We start from the raw sequence: 20,394 nt of genomic DNA, 5'->3' as shown, positions 1-20,394 counted from the left end.
TGAAAAATTAACATTTCATTAACATCTTAAATTATAAAGGTAGCTACAGATATTGATGTGTGTGTGTGTGTCTTAGCTTGAATTTATATTGCTGTGGTAAAACACCTTGAACAGAAAATCAGCTTAGGGAGGAAGGGTTCATTGGCTTTTGCACATTCAGGGTCACAGTGGATGGAGGGAAGCCAAGGCAGGAAATTAAAGCAGGAACCTGGAGGCAGGAGCGGACACAGAAGCCTTCTAAGTACTGCTCCCTTGTTTGCTCCCCATGGCTTGCTCAGCCCTCTTACTCATGGGACCCAGTACCCCCCCAGCCAGGGGAGGACTGCCCACAGTGAGCAGGGGGAAGGGGGCATATCAATCAGTAACTAAGACAGTGCACCACAGTTTTGCCTACACGACAGTCTGGTGGGGTCATTTTCTCAATTGAGGTTCCTTCTGAAATTGCTGTAGCTTTTGTTAACGCAAATGTAGCTGAGTAGTATACTTTAAAATCACAGTGTTGTGAAGACCTTTATGAACATTTATCTCTTTGTAAGTTATTCTGGGGTTGCAGGATGGCCGGTTGCTGAGAAGTTGTCTTGCCAGTCTTCATCACTATTTCTCTATACTCTTGTATGTCACCTTCCCACAAATAGGTGACAAGAACCATTCCATACTTACTTTCGTTGTTTGCCCTGTTGACCGACTTTGTAGTAAGTCCACGAAGACATATTTCTCATCAAAATTACATCCCAAAGTCAGCCGGGCGGTGGTGGCACACGCCTTTAATCCCAGTACTCAGGAGGCAGAGGCCAGCCTGGTCTACAAAGTGAGATCCAGGAAAGGCACCAAAACTACAGAGAAACCCTGTCTTGAAAAAAAAATTTTTTTGTATCAAAGTCAGAAGGGATATCCAGTGGTTTTTAACTAGTTAAATAGGAAAATGACCTGGAGTAAAGTAGCTGCCCTCAAAGAAACCTGGACTCTTGAACGCCAGTTTAAAGCTGTTTGTGCTGTGGGTTTCTATGTAGAAACTGGCATCTTTTACCTGGTTTAGGAATAAAGGCACATGATGACTTGGCTTTGAATAAGAAAGAGTGTGGTTCAGAGCTAGGAAGTTAGTTGCATCTTCCTGTAGAATAACATTTAGATTTCAGAAATAGAGTTTCCTGTGTTTTTCTCACAGGACAGTTTGAGCCTGGTGTCTGAAGTCACCTGTCAGAGAGCTGTAACAAATTGCTCGCTGTCCCTCCAGCCAGCTCCCAAATAATGACATGGAGACTTATTAGTAATCATGAAAACTCGGCCTATAGCTTAGGCTTCTTCCTAACTAGCTCTTACAACTTCCCGTTTCTATTAATCTATGTTTTACCATATGGCTTTTTACCTTTCTTTCATTCTGTATGTCCGACTCTCTCCTTGTCTTGTTGGCATCTCCTCTGTGCCTTGATTATCTCCTCCTTCCTCTTTTTACTTGGAAGTCTCACCTATACCTTCTGCCTAGCTACTGACCATTCAGTTCTTTATTAAAACAATCACAGCAATATATCCTCACAGTGTACAAATATCACACATTTCCCCCTTTTTGTCTAAATAAAAAGGAAAGGTTTTAGCTAACATAATAAAACTATGTACAATAAGAACAATTGTCAGATAAGAATTACATTCACAATGTCCAGTCCATTTGTATTTGGCATATTCAGAGAAAATACTCTATTATCTATCTTATTTTGATAAATTTAAAGTTTTATACCTAAACTATTTTCTATCATAACTTGTATTACCATCCTAAAACTATCATTTTAGACCTCAAAACATTTACTTAGATAAATGATTTAAGCTTTTATGTCTCTCAACCTTACACATTTTATACCTCTTTTGTGAGTTTCTTTTCTAAAGTTTGTAACAAGAAAAATTGTAACTATAACTATCTCATCTTCAATCCCATTGAAGACCCATTAAGGATATATTACCTGAATAAACAGGAAGTGCAAACAAGCAACTTCCAAAATTACAGAAATGACAGAAACAGCTGGCTGCCTAGACAGTCACCCAAGGTTCCTCTGTAGTGTTGGGGCATCTGTCTTCACCCTACAGGCCTAGAATGTCTGACAGGCTTTTCTGTCAAGCAGGAATTTTGAAGGACTGTTCTATCTTTTCTTGGCAAAGTTCAGCAGTCACTTTCTTTTGTGTTCTGCTTGTCCGGTTTGGACAGCATACTGTCAGCAGTTGAGGCAAGGGCAGTTTCTTGCCCAAATGGCTACCTTTGTCACATTGAATGCAAACTCCATATGAAGGTTTTTTTTTGATGTCTGTCATCCTTTTATGGAGTAAATTTGTGCTGCCACAAGCAGATGTGTCTCACTGTCATGAAAAAGCCTTATGTTATTAAAATATTTTAAATGCCATATTCTGTAGGTCTGTGAAGTGTTTGAAATCCATTTATCTATCTAAAATATATTTCTGTTTAACCTTGAAAACATATCTAACATGACTACAAGTTTGATTATAAGAGATGACTAAATACTAACCTGTATTTCTTAATTATCCTAAATAGCTTACAAGGACTAGAACTTTACATTACATTTTTAAATGAGCTGCATAGGTACAATACCTTATATAAGAATAGAAACATATATACAGTACAACAAAAATAACCTTAAATTTATGTCACTATACAAAAAATATCTTAAACAAAAGTAGAAACATATGTAAAGTATGTTCTAACAAAAATAACCTTAAATTTGTATCAATATACAAAAATTCCTATCAATGTAAAATATTTGAGGTCAATAGTTGTTCAAAAGTAGACTCAACAATCCACCCTTTTATCCCATCATTTCTATACTATATCCCCCCTTTCTCCCTTCAAAAAGAGATCCCTGAATCTAATCCAATCTCTTTTGTTCAGCTTTTTTCCTGACCATGACCAATAACAACTTGTAACCAACCCCCCTAAACAATGACAAACATCCATAACCCACCAAATGATCAAAAACCATCCACCCCACCTCTTGGGAATGTGGGTGTCATATTCTCTAGACTGCTTCCTTTTCTCTGGGGGAGATGCACTCTTTAGGGGACCCTGAGAAAATTCAGATAATGATCAAGTCTTGGAAGAGTAGCAGTATTTTTTTTTTTTAATTTCCCATCTCTGTGTGATGGGAAAGTGTAGGGCTTCTCTGAAATCTTGGCTGAATAGTCTCTGAGGCTGGATCATCTCAGCTAGCAGCTTTAAAGTTGTTCTGGGTGTAGAATTTTGAGAAAACTTCAACAGAGGCTGGATCACCTGGGCTACTTGTTTTTATTGGTGTCTGGTCTTCTCCCCCCACTCCCCCGAAAACACATAAACTTTTAAAGGTAACATATATATCTGCATTAACACAAGTATGCATGAGTCAGTTAAAGATGATTTTTTTTGGTTTTGTTTTATGTTTAATCAGGTAAAAGGCATTTGTCAACTTTGTAAGTCTGTTTGGACTGTATAACCAAACTTCTACCCATGCCATATGAAAGGATGGCATGTAGTAATAAGTCACGAGGATTTTGTAGCCAACAAGGTTTATCTCGTCTCATCCAGTCTCAGAGCTGTTCCCATAGTAGAGGGATCAGCATATTCATCCCCTGTCCTGTAGTCTTTTTTGGTTTCTTTCTTCATGTCTGTTGTCAGGATTTTAGGGGGTCTCCCCTAATCAAATCTGATCTTCATTAATTTTGAAGAAAACCATAAGTTTTTGTTTCCTGTGGAAACAAAGGTGTAACCTCTCTGCCAATATATATTTGAGTCTCCACATTGGACACCATATTGGACAACTTTCTTTCCCACTACCAGCCCCAAATAATGACACAAGGGCTTCTTATTAATTACAAAAGCTTGACCTTTACCTTAGGTTTGTCTCAACTAGCTCTTATAACTTAAATTAACCCGTTTATATTAATCTACATTCTGTCACATGGCATTACTTATCTTACATCTTGTACCTTCTGTTTCCTCTCTGGCTGGCTGGCAACTCCACCCTTCTTCTTCCCAGAGTCCTCTCTGTCTCCCGAAGTCCCACCCATACCTGCTGCCTAGCTATTGGCTGTTCAGCTCTTTATTAAACCAATCACAGCAATGTATCTTCACACAGTGTACAAATATCCCACAACAGAGTTCCACATTTGCACAGTGGGTCCTCCTTCATCTCGCCTCCCTTCAGCTCCCATGTGTGCTACATATCCCATTTTATTTGCCACATGAGAGAAATACACTTATTCATTTAAATCAAGGGTCAAATCAAATACTCAACATGAGGTTTTAATAGCAAGGCATTATCTTTATATTGGCCTATGATGAAGCATTAACATCTTGCTTTCACCTTGAAGGGATTGGCTTTTAAAAAGTAGTGCTGGGATTGAATGTAGGGCCTTGTGAGCAGAGTGAGTTCTTCAACACTGTTGAGCTGCACCCTGAGCCCTCTCTGACAAGGTTTGGAGACTCTTACTGGTGTTACTATTATTGGCTTTCTGAGACTTACTGTGTAGTTTGGGAGGCCCTTCTGCCTTGGCCTCCCAAGCACTGGGACGATGAGCTTACGTCACCACGCCAGGCTTCACAGCTTCTTCCAGTGAACAGTGAATAAGGAATGTGTATGAGGTAAGATGTAATGAACACACAGAGCTGTGGGATAAACAAGGCCCATTTTTCTAGGGCCAGAGTGGGGAAGCAGAAGATGCATGCGTAGCTCAGCAGCAGAGTATATGCTGAGACTGCTCAAGGCCCTGGGTTCAACCTCTAATACCTCAAAGAGAAAGAAAGAAGACGGGAGGCAGGATTGCACAGAGGTTAGACGATCATTTGAGTCTAAAGGGATGAGCCAGTTAGTCTGGTGGGCATTTCAAAGCAAGTCAGCATTTAAGCCGTGCTGTGGTTATTTTTAGTTGCTTTTGGCCAGGTTTGAGGTGCAAAAATAGGAACTAAAACCAAAACAGGTTTGAAACACTTGTAGATTTTCAGAAATGCCAGGGTCCATTTGGGGCTAAGGGAGGCAGGGTTTCTGGAGAGATTAACACTACTAAATAGAAGGGAAACACTTTGCATTTGGACAGTAAGAAAGATGATGGGCATCTCAGGGGCTAGCCAGACCCCGTGTGTCGCAGGCTTGCCCTTGGGAAGAGAAGACCTACAAGGTGGCCTGTTTGTACAGGGCTGCCTAGAAATTCGTTTCCACAGGACTCATGCTCAGCTTCTGCTCCCAGAGGCTGCTACAGCTGTGTTCAAGAGGGTCTGGAAAGCTACTCATGGCTACACACACATTTGATTCCAGCATCCAGGAGGCAAAGGCAAATGGGTCTCCATGAGTTCCAGGGTCAGCCTGGTCTACATAGTGAGTTCCAGGCCAGCCAGAGCTTCGTGGTAAGACTGTGTCTGAAAAACAGCAAAACACCACTACCCACCACCAGCAAGAACCCCAAGGGTCTGGTGTAACGTGAATTGCTAAATGGTCTTATTAATAAAAAGCCCAGAGCCAGATACTGGGGTGAAAGCTGAAAGATCAGCGGGACAGAACAAGTTCTTACCACTAGGAAATCCTCAGCCCAAGAGAGCTACTTCCTGTATACTCACGCCTATATACTTCTCTCTATCCAGCTACATCACTTCCTCTTTCTGCCCAGCTCTATCACTTCCTGTCTGTACAGACCTCCAGACCTCTATGGTTAACTAGTGTTGTGATTAAAGGCGTGTGCCACCACACCTGGCTCTGTTCCCACTGTGGCCTTGAACTCACAGAGATGAATCTCTCTGCCTCCTGAATGCTAGGATTAAAGGCGTGTGCTACCACTGCCTGACAGTCTATGTTTAATGTAGTGGCTGGCTTTGTCCTCAGATCCCCAGGCAAGCTTTATTTGTTAGAGCACAAATCAAATATGACCACAGTCTGGATAGTGTTGAGTCTGATGGTAGACTTGGGCATTACCCATATGATGCTAGTGTTGCAGGTATACAGAATGCAAGCCTTGCAAAGTCATAGAGGTCTCCACCCAGATTCCAAAGGAAAGCCTTGGAAACCAAGTAATGTGTGATGGGGTCAGAAACTCTGCAGGTAGCCCCCAAGACAGCAGTGAAGCTATGAGGGTGAAACCTAACTAGGAATGGAGGCCCCAGGATGTTAGAGATGCCAGGTACATGGACTGTCTGTCAAGTCAAGCTGCAGGCAAGGAGGGGAGCCAGCTAAAAGAAGAGGCCACATGGGCTATAAACAAGGCCATAGGAGCACATGCCCAAGCATGTCGCAGGCCCAACCACAATACCACAAGCTCCACAGTTCTCTGCCATGCTGGATTTGGTTCTGCTTTGGTCCAGTGCTTCCTGGCTGGTCTCCTGTTCCTCCCTGGGGTGGTATGAGCGAGAAGGGTCCCTACAGGCTCAGGTATTCGAACACTCAGTTCCCAGTTGGTAGTACGATTTGGGAAGGTTGTGAGGGCGTGGCCTTGCTGGTAAAAGTATGTCACTGAGGGTGGGCTTTGAGAGGAAATAGCCTCACCCTACTTCCGGTTTTCTCTCTGTTTTATGTCTGCATTTGAAGATATGATCTCTCAGATGTGACCACCATTCATTCAGCAGATGCCCTGGCTGCCATGCCTTCAACCATGATGGACTCTTTATCCCTCTGGAACTGGGAGGCCAAATAAATGTTTTCTCTCGTATGTGGCTTTTGGTTATGGTGTTTTATCACACTATCAGAAGGTCATTGATATTACCGTGCCTTCCCTGCCAGGATGGACCAAAACCTCGAGACGGAACCAAGATAAATCTCCTTTCCAGTTGTGCATGTTAGGCATTCTGTCCCTGTGACAGGGTTTTGACTCACACATCTGTCTGTTATTAATGAATTAGAATATATTGAAAGCAAATTAAAATAATTCTGAGCGCCGGGCAGTGGTGGCGCACCCCTTTAATCCCAGCACTCGGGAGGCAGAGCCAGGCAGATCTCAGTGAGTTTGAGGCCAGCCAGGGCTACCAAGTGAGCCCCAGGAAAGGCGCAAAGCTACACAGAGAAACCCTGTCTGAAAAAACCAAAATAATAATAATAATAATAATAATTCTGAGCATTGTTATTATTTACCGTTTTGAGTATCCTGGAGGTACCACTATTCTGCCGACCACATCTGACTTTGGGGGAGGGGGGTGTTGTGGTTTCAAGACAGGGTTTCTCAGTGTAGTTTTGGTGCCTGTCCTGGATCTGTTGTGTAGACCAGGCTGGCCTTGAACTCACAGAGATCTACCTGGCTCTGTTTCCCAAGTGCTGGGATTAAAGGCGTGCACCACCACTGCCCGGCCACATCCGACTTGTAGAGTGATAACGATGAACAGTAGAAGCTAGAAGGGGCCAGCCTGGCCTTTGGCCATCGCCCCAACACCAAGTGCACAGTATTATTATGGAAACCTGATTAGAAAAGCTCCACCCCTTGGCATTGCACTCATCTTGGCAAGCCCAGTCCCGCCAGGATCAATCAACTCTTCCACTCTTCACTGCTTCTCTGCTCTCTGGTCACTCAGGAAAAGACCCAAAGAACAGAGGCCAAAGCTCGGCCCAGCATGACCATTCACAACTCTGCTAAGGAGTCCAGGGACTTTGATGCAGTTTACCAAATCAAAGACGCAGGGTCCCGGGAGGAAGCATTGCTGTATTCCATTCTCCCTGCAAGGAGAACTTAATAAAACACGATGCAGACAGCTACTTTTTTTTTCTGTCATTCCCAAACTTGGGAGACTGAGGTAGGAAGATCATGAGTTCCAGTCCAGTGTGGGCTTAAGAGTGAGCTTCTGTAGCAACAAAAACAGCAGAAGCCAGACTTGTAATGACATGCCTGTAATCTCGGCCATTTGAGGAGCTGAGGCAGGAGGATGGAGTTACACAGCAAGGTCTCGACTCAGGAAAACATCCACAGAAAAACCTCACAAAAGCAACTCTCCCCAACAGTGCCTGGCTCTGAAAAATGCCTCTGGGGTAAGGAGGCTCTTCTGCTGGCTTGTTCCCAGGGACAGTCAGTCTCCAGCTGCAAGGACCAGGGGATGAGGTGTGCGATGAAGGAGGCTAGTTTATTTCGATTCCTTGCTTTGCCATTGCAAAAAGGACCCAAGAATGACAGGAGCGAGCCACTCCTTTCTTTGGCCTCGATCCAGTTGACGATCAGCCTGGTGCTCTTGAAGGGTGCGTGAGTGGGGCAGGCGGCAGGAGGGGCACCGGCTGCAGAGGTGATGCTCCCCAGTGCCTCAGGGATGCTGCATTCGCCCTTCCGCCTTTTTTTTTTCTTCTTCTTTCCAAAGAGCGGAAGATGATCCTAGGGACTATTGAGAATGCAAGACAGACCAACAGCGAAGGCTGGGAGGAACGACCAAGGAGAGTGTGTTTGTAGGTGTGCACGGGCATCTGTCAGCACGACAGAGTGTGGGGTGTATGCCTTTTTAAGTATCTGGTAAGATATTGTCCTCAACTCGCCAAAAGGATGCTCTGAACCACGGGCTCGTATTAGAGCTGAGAACAAGTACCTATTGTTCAGGCCTAAACAGCTTTAAGCGTTTCTTCTAGAGATAATTAATTTAATTAAAATGGTCCCTGAGGCCAAATGAGCTTTGTATTGAGCACTGCACACATTCCTTCCAAATTCCAGCGCATGGGTGTTCAGAATTAGCAGGCTAGCAGCCGCAACCCACACCTCCTTCTGTGGGAATGGGGGCCCAGGGACAGCAAGCTGAGGGAGTGGAAGGAAAGATCATCTTCTATCTCTAGGTTTCGTTCCAAAAATGATGTGACCATCTTTTTATTTCATGGTCATTTAAAAGGAACTCTGGTTTTGCCTGCATCCATTTCAGAAGCCCACAGAATAGCCTCAGTGGCCTGTGCTCCCTCGAGGGGTGAATGAGTGGGTAAATGAACGACAAGCCACCCCTTTGCAAACAGGCAGGGTTGGGGCTCTATTATTCTGTGGAGTAAGTAAATTGAGCAGCATTTGATCCTAGATCCAAACTACCATGCTGCCGTGTCTCCCAAGGGGACATGGTAAGACATCGTGGCATTGAATGGTGGCTTAGTTATGGTGGATCTAATTCAACACGCTTATTCCAAACCACACAGCGGCACCTCAGGGAAGCCTTCCACAAGCTGTGGGATAGCTGTTGGGCTAGCAGCCTGTGGAGTCAGGAAGACGGCTTGCGGGGCTCTCCATGGCTTGTGACTCGATTCCTGGCATGGTTGTCACACTCCTCTCTGCCTCAGTTTCTTCCTGTGTAAAATAAGGATAATATAAAATGCAATGCATGCTTTTGTTTTGTTTTGTAAAATATCACAGTCTTGCAGCTTGAATCGAGTGCTCACTGTGTTGCAAGCACTGGTCTCTGGGCGTTGAGGGTGAGCAGGATAAAGGTCCTTGTGTGGTGACCGTTCAAGAGAGGGCAAGAGGGCAAATAAGGTGGAAACAGACAAATGAAAACAACACCAATAAAAAACCAAAACAAAACATAAATGATCCGGGCAGTGGCGGCGGCGGCGGCGGCGGTGGCGCACGCCTTTAATCCTAGCATTCCTGAGGCAGAGGCAAGCTGATCTCTGTGAGTGCAAGGCCAGCCTGGGCTACAGAGTGAGTTCCAGGACAGCCAAGGGCTACACAGAGAAACCCTGTCTGGAAACACCCCGCCCCATAAATAAATACATAAATAAATATAAATAAATAAATGAAAGTAAGCATTTGCTGTGTTAGAGGTTCTATGTGTTAAACACAGCGGAGCAGGGCTGGGCATGTAGCTCAAGGTGGAACACTTGCCCTGGGTTTGATCCCCAGAACTGCACAATTAATTACTTACAAGCCATAAAAAAAAAAAAAAAAAAGTGCTGCAGGATTGGAGTTGCAGTGTGGAAGGGTGTGAGGAGCTGGAAGCAGCCGCAGTAGGGTAAGGTAGATCTAAAGCCGACGCCGGATGAAGATTCAAAACTCAAGAAGGGACTGACCGCCCTGTGGGTGTCTAGAATGGCCAAGGCAAAGGGAGCAGCAGGACAGAGGCCCTCCGCAGAGCTTGGGGTGAGATGGGAAAGACTTCGGAAAGAGGAGATCTGAAGGGCACGGAGTGGCTGTTTGCTGATGGTCCAGGTGTGTGAAGGGTCTGGTCGTGTGTGTGTGTGTGTGTGTGTGTGTGTGTGTGTGTGTGTGTGTGTGGTCATGGGCGGGGCAGGAAGAGGGGAGAAAGCTGTGGGGGAGGTGGGCTTGAGTAAATGAGGGGGTGCATACAGCACTCCACCACAGACTGGCTGGGAGGGTGAAGGGAGTGGTGAGCGGGTGAATGTAGCTGTGGGGGGGTCTGTGGAAGTTCCTGGCTCAGAAACAGGTCTAAGCAGCAAAGCACTAAGAGTAAAGGGGAGAGGAGGGTGTTAGGAGTCTAGGCAGAGAGAGGGCAGTGTGAACTACTGCGGCGTAATCGGAGAGGGAATGCACAAAAGCATACAAGTTGAACATCCCTGATCTGAAAATCCAAAGTCCAGAATATTCTGAAACCCAAAACCTTTTCACCCACACGAGAAGTTCAGACTTTAGATTTTCTTTTTTTTTTTTTTTTTTTTTTTTTTTTTTTTTTTTTTTTTTTCGAGACAGGGTTTCTCTGCGTAGCTTTGCGCCTTTCCTGGAGCTCACTTGGTAGCCCAGGCTGGCCTCGAACTCACAGAGATCCGCCTGGCTCTGCCTCCCGAGTGCTGGGATTAAAGGCGTGCGCCACCACCGCCCGGCTTAGATTTTCTTATTAGGGATCCTCAGCCAGTAAGAACTGTAAGTATTAAAAAACACAAATAAAAACCTGAACCATCTATCGTCCAAGTATTTGGGGCAAGATGGGTTGCTAAGCAGCATCATAAAGGCTCGTGATCAGACACTCAGGGACCAGTTAGTAAGTTGAACTTTTTGCTAGACGTTTTCATGCACCCACAAACAGGCAGGCTTGGGTTTTCCCTAGCCTGTAACTTCCCTGAGTAAGTAGGACGGTTGGGAGGGTGTGAAGCGAGAACGGAAGGAAGCCAGGTACAAGAGAAGATGTCACTTCCCGTGGGAAGGGGGCAGGAACAAGGGAAGGGAGCCCACAGTGGAGGAGGGTGGGAGGAACTGGGGAGATGAGGGAATGGAGGTGGGCCCGAGTGGAATGTGTGGGCAGGGTGGGATGGTGGCTAGTCATAGGGTGGCTCTCGGGTGGAGCAAATCTTTGACAGTTAGTGGCGGTTGCTAGGGATTCAATGGTTTATATCACCCCCTTAAACCAGGTGCCGGTGTAACCCAGAAGTGTAACTCAGATTGTGGGAGGGCTCTAGGGTCCGTGTATATAAATGCCCCAGTAAGGTCCCCCTGTGCCTTCTATAATCAAGCACATTAACTCTTCCTTGAAACATATCAATGTCCGGATGAAGTGGAATGCAGTGCCTCCTTAGATGTAACCTGGTATTTGGTAACTTCTGGCTTTAAATTTCAAAATTGAGGGCTCAGTGGGTCAAGGTGCCTGCCTCTAAACTGAGTTCAATCCCCAAGACCCAAATGATGGAAGGAAGAACTGGATAACCCAGTTATCTTCTGACCTCCATCATTTGTGCTGTGACTTGTGACCTCCCCCCCCCCCCCGGAAATAAATAATGAATGTTAAAAAAAACAAAAAACAAAGGTGAGCATCATTGGTGTTTGGAAACACTTGAAAGCTGGTTACCCTGTCGAATGCCTGTAATCCCAGCTACTTGGGGAACCGAAGAGAATTGACAGTTCAAGGCCTGTCTTGATTACTCAGCAGATTGGAGGCCAGCCTGGACAATTCAGCAAGAACTTACCTTGAAATACATTTTTTTTTCCCATTTTTCTTTATTAAGCAATTTTCTACTCACTCCACATGCTATCCACAGACCCCCACTCCTGCCTCCTGGAAATACAAATTTTAAAGGTGCAGTCAGAGAGCATCTAGCCTAGCCTCACAGCCTAGGTTCGGTCCTCAGTGTTTCAGTTAGTAGGTAAGGAGAGAGGGCACCTGAGTCACCCCTAAGATGTGGCCTCATGAACTTGGGGCATCCCTTCACCACTCTAGATGTTAGAGGCCTCTGAAATTCTCTGAGCACCTCTGTGCTCCATGTTTCATGGTCCCTCCATGCCCTTGGCTGGGTTTTCAAAAACGAAATTGTGTTACCAATCAAGTTTTCCACAGGACAGCTAATAAAAAGGCTGGATCTAAATTCTGTTTCAATTAACGGGCCTATTTTGATGGTTGTGGGGGCTCACTAAAAATGACCTTGAATTTCTGATCCTCCTGCTGGGACTAAAGGCAAGGTCCAGCAGGTCAGCTCTGTGTGGTGCTGGGGATCAACCCCAGGGTTTCAAGCTACAACCCAAAGAGCTACATCTCCAGCCCCCAAGGTTTCCTGTTTTTTTAATTCAAAGATTTATTTCATAAAACGGATCAGTGGTGCTAAAGGATCCAAGACTCTCTTCCTCTTGTGCAGGCTTCCGGGGGGATCAGCCTGAGAACTGAAGTCACTTTTGCTGTGAACAAGAGGGCCATGTAAGGTCTCCTGTCACCCTTCTCTGGCTGTCAGCTCCTGATGTCTGACTCCGCCCCTCCCCGTGCATTAGAAATTGAGAAACGGAAGGAAATCACTTCTTTTCTTTGAAATGTCACTTCAGACGGTGCTCGGCCACCTTCCAGGGAGATCTCCATTGCTACGACGATGACGGAGGAGGGTTAAGCTGTCACTGATCTTTCATCTTGCAGAACCCATTAGGTCCGCAACTTGGAAGGGTAAACTCCCCACATCACAGAACCCAAGTAAGAGATTAGCGCCATGAGACGGAGGGCTACCACCCGTCCATTTAATCGAGACCCCAAACCGAAAAATGGTTGCGGATGCTTATCATAATTACAATGACATTAAGGCGCCTTTTGGGGTTGTTTTTGTTTCTTTGTAAATGGGATTTAAGATCCGGACCCTATGAAGACGAGGACTGGAGCTGCATGCCTACCAGGTGCAAGAGGTCCGTCTGTGTGGCGTGAGCACGCTAATCCCTCTCCTCCTCTCTTCTCTTTGGCAGCAAATCACTTCCTGGTGTGCCGGGTAATAACAGGCAGCTGTCCTGTCCGCCCTGCTGGAAAATGAGATAATAAGGCAGGCAAACGATGTCCTTTATGTCGGAATCCACCACTTCCTGCAGTTTGCTTCTGAGATGCTTTGAGGGAACAAGGATCCGGGCAATTTTCACACCGTTTCTCCTTCCAAAAAAAAAAAAAAAAAAGTTTGTCCAAATTCTTGGTGAATGTCATTTCCCTTTGGGACACTGGGTGGGAAAGAGGCAAACGTGCTTCACTGCACCGGGACAGAAGGCGTCCAAAAAGCCTCTGAATGGAGGGGGGGGGGGGGCATGAAAGGAAATCCCCACTCAAAGGCAGCAGAGGAGATCAGAACTGTCGTTAGGTCCGGGAGGGATGCGTTTGGCGCTGAGGAAGAGGACTGCTGGGGACCTTTCTGTGGGCAGGCCTTTCTGGAAGCTGCAGGAAGAGCAACAGTATCTTGCAGTGCTGGGAAATAGACTGTCTGGTGGCCTGGCTGCGCCTGGCTAAAAGGGCTCATCTTACTGAGAGAGCCCCGGGCCGTGGGCAGGATGCATGCTTCCAGGTTCCTGGAAGCCCAAAGTCGGCCTTTCTCTGATTCCTTGAAAATAAAAAGGAAGTCAAGGTTCATGCTAGAGCTTGGCATTGAAGTCGGGGGCTTGTCTTGGTGGCCAGGGCTGGCGTCAGTGCCTTTCCCTAAGACAGCATGCACTGCTGGGCACTTTCCCTGATCTGTGCCAGTTTAAGCCTAAGACGATCACATTTTCCTATTGTAAATCCTTGATCATGGTCTGAGGCCATGTAGCTCAGTGGTTATGTGCTTGCCTAGCATGAATGAGAGCTTGGCTTCTGTCCCCAGCACTTCAAAACAAAGAAATGATTCAATGCTGCTTAAAAATGTAGAGCAACTTCATAGGCTGAGAGAACATGTCGGTTAGAATATGGATTTTTGAAGCTGGGAAGATGGTTCTGCGCTATGAGGACTTACTGTTCTTGCAGAGGACCCAGGGTTCACTTCCCAGCACCCACATGGTGGCTTACAATCATTCCAGTCCCGGGGGAACGAGCTCCCTCTTCTGACCTCTGAGGGTGCACATGCATACATACATTCAGGAACAGCCTTCATCCATATAATTCAAATAAATAAATCTTAAAAAAAGAAGAAGAATACAAACTCTCAAGGGTCCGTTCAACCGCCTGCCATTTATTCTTTTATGAACCCACTCACAGGCAAAGGTTAGAGAGAAGTGAGTTAAGAAATGTGGCCAACTGGTGTCATAGGTCATGACAAGAGCCTGAGAAACATACGTACTCCAGGCGCCAGGTCTCCGTGTAGTGTGGGTGGGTGGTCTGATAGAACCAGGAAATCGGTAAGGAACCCCCGAGAGAAAGGTTTCCTACATTTCATGGATTGGTTGCACTGTATTGACTTGGTTCCCCGGGAGGAGGGCTCCTGCTTCTGTGTGAGGTTGCCATTCTGGGCCAGCTTTATTGGAATCAGCCTTCAAACCGCTTCATTCAGCACAGGGTTGGCCCTGACCGCTGGGAACGCCATGACTGCCATGCCTGCTGCAGGCACCGGGAGGGGTGACCTGAAGCAGGCCTTTGTCCTGCCTGGCCCGAGGCAGGGGAATCAGGCTGGACCTGGACTTCAGGGGACCGTGTCCTCCAGGGAGGGAAAAGTGAAGAGGCGGGAAGTCGCTGGCCTGCCCTTCCTTCTCCCTACCTTGGAACTATTGGCCAAAGTGAGGTGTAAGTAAGCAGGATGGAGGGGCTCCTGTCAGCACCCAGAACCCACCTTTGCTGACGTAATAGTGTCCTTCCGTTCAAGTCAGCTGACCCCCCCCCACCACCCCCCACCCCGCCTCACCCCCCAGCTTCTCCCCTGTCAGCACCGGGCTTTCTTTCTCTCCATTCCTAGTCTTAGAACAAATTACTTTTTTTTCTTTCTCTTTTTGCTTTCTTTCTGTTTTTTGTTTGTTTTTTGTTTATGTTTTTGTTTTTTGTTTTGTTTTTTTTTTTGAGCCAGGATTTCCTTATGTAGCCCTGGCTGTCCTGGAGCTTGCTCTGTAGACCAGGCTGGCCTCGATCTCAGAAATTTGTCTGCCTCTGCCTCCCTAATGCTGTACTCAAAGGTGTGTGCCAACACCATGCCAGACTACAAATAAATCACTTTCTAACAGAGACCCGCTAAGTACTTAAGTCTGAGCTCAACTGACTTACACATGTTAACTCACTGACCCTGTGAACACTCCAATAAGTATATCTGTTATTATTCTCACTTTTCAGATAAGCAAACTGAGGCTCAGACACTTTGAGTAGCTTGTCCAAAGTAATGGGTCAGAAAATGGAAGGAATTATGGGGTTCAAAAATCTGGTTTCAAAGTCTCTGTCTCCCTTCTAGTAATAGATGATCTATTCCACTATTTCTAGAAACACATTCGCCAATACAAAAGACAGGAACCATCTGTAACTACTGAAGTTGGCATCGGAATTAGTTAAAATTAAGACAGACGTGGTGCCCTCCTGTGGTGCCAGCCCTCCGGGGGCTGAAGCGGGATGATGGTGAGTTTGAGACCAGTGTGGGCTACACAAGGAGATTCTGTCTTAAAAAGACAAACAAAATCAAGTAAGAGTAAGTAAACTAAGCATCCAGAGCATCCAGTTCCCCAGTCACACCTGTCACATGTTCAGTGCTTGGTGGCCACAGGTGGCTAGTAGCCACTGCACTAGACAGAGCACCCCAAAGGACATGTCTGTTACCAATGGAGGAGGAGATGATGGGCAACACTGCCTTAAAAACCCATAAATTCTTCTGCTTAATAAAAGCCAGGAGCACTAAAAACAACCAAGAGCCAGCTTTTAAGATAGACAGTAATGTTTGGGTGGTGGTTTTTTTTTGTTTTTGTTTTTCTTTTTTTGTTTTTTGTTTTTTGTTTTTCGAGAAAGGGTTTCTCTGTGTAGCTTTGCACCTTTCCTGGAGCTCACTTGGTAGCCCAGGCTGGCCTCGAACTCACAGAGATTCGCCTGGCTCTGCCTCCCGAGTGCTGGGATTAAAGGCGTGCGCCACCACCGCCCAGCGGGTTTTTGTTTTATTGAGACAAGATCTCACTACATAGCTCTGGCTGGCCTGGAACTTGATCAGGCTGGCCTCAAAGTCACAGATCTGCCTGCTTCTGCCTCTTGAGTGCTGGGATTAGAGGTATTTTCTCTGTCTCTCCCTCTCTCCCTTCCTCCCCCCCCCCCCCCGTGTGTGTGTGTAAATGTGTGCATGTGTGCTATGGCGTGAGGGTGGAGACTAGAAGACAATTTCATGCAATAAGCTCTTTTCTATCTCCATTATATGGGTGCCAGGGATCGAACTCAGGACACCAGGCTTACGCAGCAAGCTTCTTTACCTTCTTAGCCCTCTGGCTGGCCTCTGTTTCTTGGTTTGTTTTGAGACATCATTCTGCTATGTAGCTTAAACTCGCCTCAATCCTCCTGTCTATGTCTCCCAAGTATTGAAATTTCAGGCTAGTCACCACCCTGACTAGCTAATTAAATTTAACTTTTGAAACTCGGGTAATATGGACAGACTAAGAAATGTTCTATCAGAAAAGAGATTTCTAATGCAGGGGATGGAAAACAAGCAAGCTGTACAGCAGTACATGGAGAGCTGTGCTGTCTTTGTTAAAGCAGCCGTGTGCATACGCATGTACACATAGTATGTACACACGGTGTGCACACAGGACCCCCTAAGACAACCACACATCTCCAGCATGGTTGTGCTTGCTGTATGGTATATGGGGAGGAGAGATGTGTATCCAGGGGTAAAATTACCTCTCAAAGTTTTGTTTAAAACACTCATGATTCATTTTATATAAAAATTCCAGCCGGGCGGTGGTGGCGCACGCCTTTAATCCCAGCACTCAGGAGGCAGAGCCAGGTGGATCTCTGTGAGTTCAAGGCCAGCCTGGGCTACCAAGTGAGTTCCAGGAAAGGCGCAAAGCTACACAGAGAAACCCTGTCTCGAAAAACCAAAAAAAAAAAAAAAAAAAAAAATTCCAGAAAATAAAATTCATCAAATGAAAAAAAAATTAAATGATTTGTGAAATGTTTCTATTTGGTGTTTGGATCTGGGGCTTTCTGTATTCATAATCATAAGCAGCACTTGCTATGTGTTTAAAATTTTATTTATTTTATGTGCACCGTGTGTGTGTGTGTGTGTGTGTGTGTGTGTGTGTGTGTGCCTGCCTGGATTGTTGTGGGCCACCATGTGGCTGCTGGGGACCATGCCCTGGGTCCTCTGCAAGAACAACAAGTGCTCTCACTACTGAGCCATCTCTCCCCACCACATAAAAGTACTCTCTCACCCCGAAAGTATTTGCATTTTGCAAGAATGCAAATCTTGCTAATTTAGAGTCAAAAGGCAGAAGCCGTGAAGAAAGAGCTTCAGGTGGCAGAAGCCTGAGCAGGATGCAGCAGAGAGGAGGGCCGCTCGGTGCTGGGGACGCCACCACAGGCTGTGCCCATTCCGTACCATCTGGCTGCACCTGTGGCCCCCTGTGTGATCCGAGAGGCTCGAACCCTGCACGGCTGGGCTGTACTGGGAATATTAGCAAGTGTGCAGCAAGACTGGTGATTGCGGAGGGAAGGCCCTGGAACTGGATGAGTGGTTGGTTTCTCCTCAGGCCTTCATTGCTCTTTGTCGTCTCTGTCCATCACTGACCTGGAGCCTGCTGCAGGGAGGGTCTGGCTGGGAGATGACCGGAAGCTCCCCACGTGTTTAGCTGAGCACCCAGCCTCATCCATATACCGTCTTGCAAAGTCCCAACCCCCGACTCTTACACACACACACACACACACACACACACACACACACACACACACTTGAATATATGTTGAAAATGTTTGCGAAACAATTAGTAACTTGAAGAAGAAAGAAGAAAAACCGGACTGCGTTAACTCTACATGGACCTCCCCTGGTTGGTTTTGGAGTCCGGCACAAGGCTGTGCCTGGATCCTCTTGCCTGCTCTGAGCACTAGTTGGGGATACAAGCCAGGAAGGACCTCTGTGCTCTCACAGGCTCTCGGGGCTGGAGGCAGAGTCCTCCCCCTCTCCTCCCCCCTCCCCTGCCCTGGCAGACTGCCCAGGCCAGCTGAGGCCAATGGCCAGGGTTAGTCACTTCTGTGTCCTTTAATATGGAACATAGCTGTGGTTTATGACATCTGCTGAAGGATTGAAAGGTCTGGGGACCAAACTCTCTCAGTCTCAGGGGAGAGAAAAGACTTGCTAAGAAAACATTTCTAACAGCTCCTCTCAAACGCTCGCTTGTGAGGCCCTCACTCTTGACCCCTGTGTGAGAAAGGGTGTCTCCAAGGAGGAAACCGGAAGGCGTGTGACACGGGTCTGGGCCCCAGTTGTGAATGCCTCCCGGGAATGGCCACACAAACACTCTAACTGGACGTGAAGGATGCTTGGGAGGCCCTGAAGGAGGCAGGCAGCAAGCTCCCCCCTCCACCCCACAGGAAGGCCTCACTGACTGGCCTTGAAGCTCTTTTCTCTGAGAGAGGAGTGTCTGGGATATGGCCTTCAGAACATGTGGCATTTACTAAGAGCCCGGGGAACAAAACAGTTATTTATCCCATAAATTTAAGCACAAAGAAAAGAAATTTACCTCAACTGAACTGAAAAGAAAAATCCAGGCTAAAGGGACTGACATTGTGGCTTGGAATGGCTTCCTAGAAGTCGTTATAGCCTATCGCCTATAGCCACGAGGAAAGATTTCAGGTGACTGAAGCCTCAGTAGGACCCAAGAGAGAACAGCTAACCTTTGACTTCAAATCCTCACAGCAAGAGAAGTTTGAGGTCTACACATCACCCAGGCTCTGTGTCCCGGCTGCGTCCGCTCAGTCAGCAGGAGCCTTTGCCTGGCGCCCACCTCCATCGCCTGCTGCTGTTGAATCAAAACTTGTCACTGCGGTGTTAGGTCCCAAGTCCAGTCTGATGGTTTCGCAACAGAGACAGAAAAAGTCCACGCTAAATGCCAAAGAAAAGTTTCGCTCTGTTAGGACCTGGTGGACTCCCTGCAGTCCACTGGAGTGGGGCTGACGACCCCTCCGTGAACCTCTGTCCACTCACCTCTGCCCTGGCTTCCTGCGTAGGCGGCCGCCTAGGAAATCCACAGTGGGATGTGCCGTAAGAACAGCGAGGTAGTATCGCTGCACAGCTGCCTTTCATCTGTTTCTGCAACCGAACATCCGGCCCTAAGTGGACCATCACATTCGGAACTTGTCAAGCAGAACTGGGACTGTGCCTATAAAAATGAAATAAAGATCCTGAAAATGTTTCCAGAGGTTTTTATTTTTCTTTGCAACAGTCAGTCTATTAGGCCCGTGCAACATTTCCTAGGGATAGTGTTAGAACGAGTCAGTATCTGGATACAGGCCCAGGACAGTCAATTCTCATCATTCAGGTAGTCACATGCTGTAGAGGAACAGGAAGAACATTCACTTCCGGGGAACCCTGGGAATACTTCCCACCCACCTCTGGTCACAGTTCTCATCCACCAATCAGAACATAATCTTCCTTTAGATGGGTTTCTATTTAAAGACTTTTATTTAACATATATTGTGACTCATTGATATATGGGACTAGAGTGCTGCCCGTGGTGCATTTTATCTTATTAATTAATAATCATTAATTTTTAATTTTTGTTGATTTTTATTATTAATTATTGTTACTATTTTGAGACAAGGTCACCCCATGCATCCCAGCCTGGCTCTTGTGATCTGCCTCTGCCTCCGGATTGCAGATTGCCAGTATCAAAGGTGGGTGTGGCCCTGTGCCTGGCTGGGAGCCAGTTAAGCAGGAAGAACACAGAAATGTAAAGAGCTGACCCTGTCTAGACAGCAGAAAGGATGCTTGTTCAGAGGATGGGAGAGGACACTGAGGTGCAAGAGAGTCCCTTACTCAGCCTCTGTTAAAAGAGTGCCCATCGGTTGAATAAAAAAAAAAAAAACACCTACTCTGTGTAGGTCTTTGTATGACCCATGAAGTCCTTGCTAGGCATTGGGTTCAGAGTCACATTTTACTCAGCATTTGTGGTGGTTCATCTTTATTGTCAACGGAGTACACTTGGAATCACCATGGAAATGTAACTCTGGGTGTGTCTATAAAGATATTTCCAGAAAGGCAACTGAGGAGGAAAGACCCACCCTGAATTGGGTGACACTGTTCCATGGACTGGGGTCCTGGACTGAATAAAAAGGAGGACGACCCCTGAACACCAGTGTTCATCTCTCTCTGCTCCCTGCCTGGGAGCGCAACATGA

At 46.3% G+C, this 20,394-nt stretch overlaps 1 long non-coding RNA gene across 1 annotated transcript; it reads right to left on the bottom strand.

Annotated features, from left to right (window-relative positions):
- Positions 1-8,043: 8,043 nt before the first annotated feature.
- On the bottom strand, positions 8,044-19,072 carry LOC119088652. Its single transcript, XR_005092342.1, has 3 exons — positions 18,893-19,072; positions 12,994-13,113; positions 8,044-9,246 (listed from the first exon to the last, which is right to left on the bottom strand). It is a non-coding gene; the product is annotated as an uncharacterized LOC119088652 (long non-coding RNA).
- Between the last annotated feature and the right edge of the window lie 1,322 nt (positions 19,073-20,394).

Source organism: Peromyscus leucopus, chromosome 10, assembly GCF_004664715.2.
Source record: "Peromyscus leucopus breed LL Stock chromosome 10, UCI_PerLeu_2.1, whole genome shotgun sequence".
NCBI lineage: Eukaryota > Metazoa > Chordata > Mammalia > Rodentia > Cricetidae > Peromyscus > Peromyscus leucopus.
This window is presented reverse-complemented; position numbering and strand designations above follow the sequence as displayed.